Source organism: Meriones unguiculatus, chromosome 11 (assembly GCF_030254825.1).
Source record: "Meriones unguiculatus strain TT.TT164.6M chromosome 11, Bangor_MerUng_6.1, whole genome shotgun sequence".
Taxonomy (NCBI): Eukaryota; Metazoa; Chordata; class Mammalia; order Rodentia; family Muridae; genus Meriones; species Meriones unguiculatus.
Window position 1 is genome coordinate 102,390,925 of NC_083359.1, and position 6,615 is coordinate 102,397,539.

Below are 6,615 nucleotides of genomic sequence, written 5' to 3' on the forward strand. Positions count from 1 at the left end.
TATAATCATAGTTCACCCGAATGCCCTCATTTTACCAATAACTACTGTCTCAACCACAGCTATAGCGACATCTGTACGGATAAATTCAGCCACATCTCTCTCCTCTCCTTTAAACCTTACAACTCCGTATTTCCAAGTAACATACAATGTCTTAACCCCAAACTACACTGGCTCCCCTTCCTTTTGCCCTGTTTCCTGGAGTTCTTCCCTCCATCAGAGAAGCCCACTAAACAGAGCAAGCCTGCCCGCCCCTGCCTTACTGCATTTCCGCTTCCAGGGCCTCCCTCCCTGCAATGATTCCTCACATAGTCCCCTGGGGGAAGTAGACCCTTACTCCATCCTGCCTCCTTAACAGCTCCACTCCGAATAGAGGGCTCCCCTGATCTCTCTCTCTCTCTCTCTCTCTCTCTCTCACACACACACACACACACACACACACACACACAAGCCCCTGCCCAGGGCAGTTAAGCACATCCCCCTGCTTTATTTTCTTTAGCACATTTACCACTTTAGCTTATGTTTGTTTATCTAGTTAACTGTCCCCTACCCCCACCTCAGATAGCTCCATAGGAGCGGGGGGGGGGGGGGAAATGTTTACGTGGTGCTGGAGATTGGGCATGCTCAGCAAGATCGCTACCACTGGGGTACATCCAAGCCCTCACTTGTCTTGTTCACTCCTGTTACTCGGTGCCTAGGGAAACTTCGGCTGCATGAACCACGGTTCCCTCGCATCAAGCCATTGATTTGAACGAAGGCCCATACACGGGATAGTGTTTTCCCCTAGCGGCATCCTCAACACCAGGAACAGATCTGCAGATAATTTGCTAGATAGGGACAGATCTGTCAGAGTGGCTACGCTCTCACTGCGCTTTTTCATGTTCTGTGTGCTACCACCAGGATATGAAAGCAGATCGGAGTAATTTTGATGTCTTCTTATTTCTGTGGAATAGAATTAAATAACATTTCATTGGTAGAAAAAGAAGAGTAATCAATGCTCCTATTACTGAAGAATAGACTATTTGGCTCAAGAAGGTTTTTGTTTTTCAAATGTATTTATCTTTTGTGGGGGTGCATTGCAGAGGCTGGAGGATAACTGGAAGCAATAGTTCTCTGTGTCCTCAATGTCCACCAGATGGTCCCAGGGATCAAACTGGTGTCTTCAGGCTTGGCAGAGTGTAGCTTTACTCATTTGCTTATGAGCTTCTGAAGGTTTAATTTATCTACGTTCCTTTAAAAAAAAAATACATTTCTGGCCAGGCGCAGTGGCACACACCTGTGATCCCAGCACTCTGGGAGGCAGAGGCAGGTGGATCTCTGTGAGTTCAAGGCCAGCCTGGTCTACAAAGGGAGTGCAGGACAGTCAAAGATAGATAGATAGATAGATAGATAGATAGATAGATAGATAGATAGATAGACAGATGCATTTTTATACAGAGACATTAACCAGTCTATTGGGTGATGAGAGAAACCTTCTCAGGCAGCCACCAGGGTGATGGTGGTAGCTTGTTCCCACCAGTACATGTGTAGTGAGTAAGCACTGCTGTGGCTCCTGGCATTTGACTGTGTGGCTCTGACTTGTAACACAAACTCTAACCTGGGTGCATTATTTGTTAACCCCACAAAGGAGATTTTCACTGGTTGTATAACAGTTAAAAGTACATGTACTGCTCTTGGTGGAATGGACATAGAAATACAAGATACGGCAGGTTCTTGACCTTGGGGAATCTGAAGTGTGAATGAGAAGACAAGACAAACATATCTGAAATAAGCAGAAGACAGCCATAACAGTACACATTATTGCAAACTTGCTCTGACACCTGTCTGGAAGCATCCAGAAAACCTACTGCTAAAATTGCCTGGAGGAGTTAGTTGTCTTGTATGAACAATGAAACCACTCAGTGTCCAGAGCGTTGCCGCATTCATTGAGGACCACAGCTTCTATGCAAGAAAAAGAAGCTAAAAACCATGCCTGGGGTGAATTATACTGAATGGGATCGACAGCAGAGTGGGCATCACAGAAGAAAATCCTAGTGGCCTACAGATGTGATAGAAACTATCCAACATGAAACAGAAAAACACCCACCACTTGACCAGCCCAATATGCATGGATGTGACTAAGGTCCCTGAAAGAGATGAGGAACCAGAAAGTAAGGGTGAAGGAATCATGGAGGAAATGTTCCAAATCTGATGATCACTTACAACCTTGGGAAGCTCAATATACCCCAGGCTCATGGACAACAATAAAACAATTACCATGCAACGAAAAGCTTAAAACCAGTGATAAGGTAGAAAATTACAAGGTACTTAAGAGTAGGCATTATATGTACATAGGGATGAAGAAATGACAGAAATTGGGATCCTAGTGGCACACACCTTTAATCCCAGTACTCAAGAAGCAGGGGTAGGCAGATCTTTTCAGTTTAAGGCTAGCCTGATCTACAGAGCAAGTTTCAGGACAGCCAGGGCTACACAAATAAATCCTATCTCAAAAGAACTAAAAATTAACTAATTAATTAATTGAAATTTAAAATGACAGAACTAGGTGTAATGAGTTAACAGGGAGGCATATATATTATCACAAAGCAAATACCATTGATGCATCAGCATTAAAAAGGTTTCTAGCCAGGCCTGGTGATGTAGAACTATAATTTCAGTATTCAGGAGGATGAGGCAGGATGATCATGAGTTCAAGGCCAGTCTCACAGCTGCACGGTGAAATTCTGACTTATAAGACAAAACCAAAAACAAACCTGAGGGCTACAGATGTTGCTCAGTGGTAGAGCACTTGCCTTGAACGTGCAAGTCCCTAGGAGTGCACCATAGAACCTACCACAAGGCAAATAACAACAACTAATAATAATAATAATAATAATAATAATAATAATGTAAGAGAAATAAGACTTCTGGAAAATACAAAGCAGCAGAGCATTTTAAACACCAAAAGAAAATGAACTGACACCTTAGAATTGTCTTTCAGATATGAGGCTAAATCTTTCAATGTGAAAGAAATAAAATGAACTTCCACAATTACCTACGAATGGGTCACAGACCCTAAAGTATAAAAACAGAAGGTATAGGGGCAACTCCTAAACCAGACATGGCTTATTAGAACCACAGAAACCAAAGAAAAATATAGCTTAATGCAGCTAAGATGTCCCTCTTTGATATGCCTGTTTCAAAGGATATTATAAATGAAAGGGAAAAGACATTCAGAGGGGAAAAAATACCAGCCATGTTGGCCTTTGCCTGTAATCCTAGTACTTGGGATGTACAGGCAAGAAGATGAGAGTTTAAAGGGTAGCGTTGGCTACATAGCAAGTTCAAAGACAGCCTAGGCCAAATGAAACCCTTGACTCAATTTTTTTTTTAAATAAAATGCATGCAGTTCATACAGTTGGTAAGGGACTTATATCTAGAATACATAAGCAATTCTTACAGTTCAATAATGAAAGAAAACTTAGCCAGAAAATGTTTGGAGGCCAGTGAACACGTGAAAGGGTAATCTGTACCACGAGCCTTTGGAAAATGTGAGACAGAAGCCGGCATGAGTTACTGCTTCGAGCTTACTAGGGTGGCTAAACTAAAAAAGGTAGTAGCAATTGTCGGTGAGGATATGGAACCATGGGATCCCACACAGTAATAGGGACAAGCCATAGGCCTGAATGGGGGCTAAATCAAGAAAACTCCTGGAAGATGACATAGGACAAATGTTGGTGTACTTTTAAAAACTCTTTTATTTACATTTCTTATCTTTTTTCTCCTTACTCCACCCTAATCCCTTCCAACGCCCCAACAACAATAGGTAGGAGAGAGAAGGGGTTAGTGGGGGAGGGGTGAAGTTATTTCTTAGCTGCTTCCTACTGGCCAGAATTGTCTGAGCCAATCCAGTCCTCGTTTCAGGAGATCTCCATTTTCTTGTCTCACAACAGCAACCAGCAGCAAGGGGGAAGCAGAAGAAGCCTTGTTCTTTCTCCCTGTTCCACTTTCTGGACTCTGGCATTTTTTTCTCTTTAGAGTCCTCAGATTTAAACTATCTGCAGCTGGCAAAGAGCTCCTTTCAGAGCTCAAACAAAGCAAATAGTTTCTTGCTGTGGACCATCTGAATCAGTCCCATATCCCACACACGGGACCAAAACAAAAGCACATTTATAGCCACAACAGACAAAACGTTGGTGAGCTTAGGTTCCGCAAAAAAGAAAAAATTGGGAAAAATCATAAAAGCACAAACTCAATAGGTTGGATTTAATTAAAAGGAAACTTACACTCTGATTTTTATATTCAGTGGATAAAATGCAAGGTCAAACCAAACAGGATAGAGTGCAGAACACGTCTATAGGGGAATTGAGTCTAAAATATATGAATACTCTCCCAAATGATTAATAACAAAACAACCCAACTTGAAAAAGTGGGCAAATTTGATACATACAGAGCAACTGTGCAGGCAGAAGATACTCAACATTGTAAATCACCAATGAGATGCAAATCTAAACCATATTGTTACACAGACACTAAAATGGCAACAACTAAAAGGTTTGACAATGACAAGTGTTGACAAAGGTGAAGACTGCTAGAAGTATCAGTACTACTGGCTAGAAAGTGAATGGTGTAACCAACAGTACAAGCTGTTTGAAAACAGCTTGGCAATTTCCTGAATATAAAACACATCTGCCTACACACTCTCTCTTTCTTTAACCCACAGAAACGAAACAAAAGATCTGTACACAAATAGTCATAGTGGCTTTATTTGAAACAACAACAACAAAAAGACAGAAACAAAAAAACAAACCCCAAGCAAACATGTGTACATCAACAAGAAAATAGATGATACATTTTGGAAAGTGACTTTGACAAAATGATGGATTACTGAGACTACAAGCAGAGGAGATGTGGAGTGTAGTTAGCTAGACAAAAACACCTACTGCACAATTCCACTTATGTAGAGTGCTACAAAATTCAGCACAGCTTAATAGTTGTCTGGTGCAGGGCAGGAAGGTCAGGTGTAGTAGTTTGAAGGAGAAATGTCCCCCATAGGCACATGTATTTGAACACTTAGTCACCAGCAGGTGGTGTTGTTTCAGGAAGTTATGGAACCTTTAGGTGTTGCAGCTTGGTGGGAGAAAGCATGTCACTGGGGGTGGGTTTTGAAAGCCTCACCCCACTACTAGTTTGCTATCTGCATCTGGCGTACCCTTGTGATGATCATCCAGCTCCCTGCTGCAGCTGCCACTGCCTTGCCTTTCCTCTGCTGGAGACCCCCTTCTGGAACTGTAAGCTAAGGTAAACTCATTCTTGGATAAATTGCTTTTGGACGTAGTATTTTATCACCACAACAAAACGTAACTAATATGCTGAATAAGGAAAAGGGTGGGCACAATGAGATATGGAGTGAGCAGGGATGCCCCTTTTCTTCAATGTGTGGTTTCATCTGTGTCTGTGCCAAAATATGTAAAAGTGGAAAATTTTAAATAATTAACTATAATTGATACCTAAATAGAGTTGGAAAATAGTTATGGAGGGTAAGTGTATAATATTATATAAAAATTATCAGATTAATCTTTTTTTTTAAATTTCTGTAAGTTGACAACTCTGTAATTGAAACCTGTTACACAGACACAATTCAAATAAAAACTGCATTTAGTCTAGGGTGGTGGCTTATGACCATGAGCCCTGCATTCAGGAGTCAGAGGCAAAAGGTTTGCTGTGAGTTTGAAGCCAGGCTGGTCTACATAATGAACTCCTCTAGCCAGCCAGGGCTGTATAGCAAGACTGGCCTGTCATAAAACAATAAAAAGGCTTCTATCTTTTGTTCCCAGACCAGTAAAAGTCTGAGTTATATTTCCTTGAAAAAATTCAAACTACAATGTAAAAACATAGTTGAAAAGTGAAGTGTGTCCTCTCTGAGTTGTGCAAATGGTTTCTTACTAAGCATTACAAACTGTGACCAGCTTGGACTTTGAGGAAACCTGCATGCACTTGTAACATGGAAAAGGTCCGCCCTGAGGTACTTCCATCCCAGCATTCATCTCCTCGTGGAAACGAAAAGGTACGTTGCTGTCCAGTGAAAAAGATTCACGCTTCTCCCTAGCAGGAGAATGTATCCTTATTATAATGCCAGAGAGAACAGCCTTATATACATGCGACATGAATTCTATGGACGTCTCTCTGGAGTGACCCTGGACTCACTAACAAGGACTAGTCTTCCGTTAGCACAGTCTGGGGAAACAAAGCAAAGAGGCTTTGGTGTGAGAACACACGGAAACAGACATTTCCTGAGGGGGGCTTTGGGTTGTTTTTGTTAGTCATTCTCCCAGCTTTCTGCGCCCATTTCAATTTTGGGATTGGAAAGAATCCTGTCGCTGGTTCTGAAGGCAACCTTGCTGCTCAGGCATGGCTTTGACTCCTATATCTTTGTTTCATTCTTTCCTACTCACTGTCCTCCTCTACCCCTTAGGGATCAGAGGTTCTCTGTTTACAAATCCTTAGTTTTTAGTTTTAGGTTTGTTTTTTGTTTTGTTTTTTAGATTTCAATAAAGCACTCACATCTTTTGTTGATTTCCTGATATATAACAGGTGTATTTTTCACTTTTTGTTGTTCATTTTCTCTTTAAGTGGTTT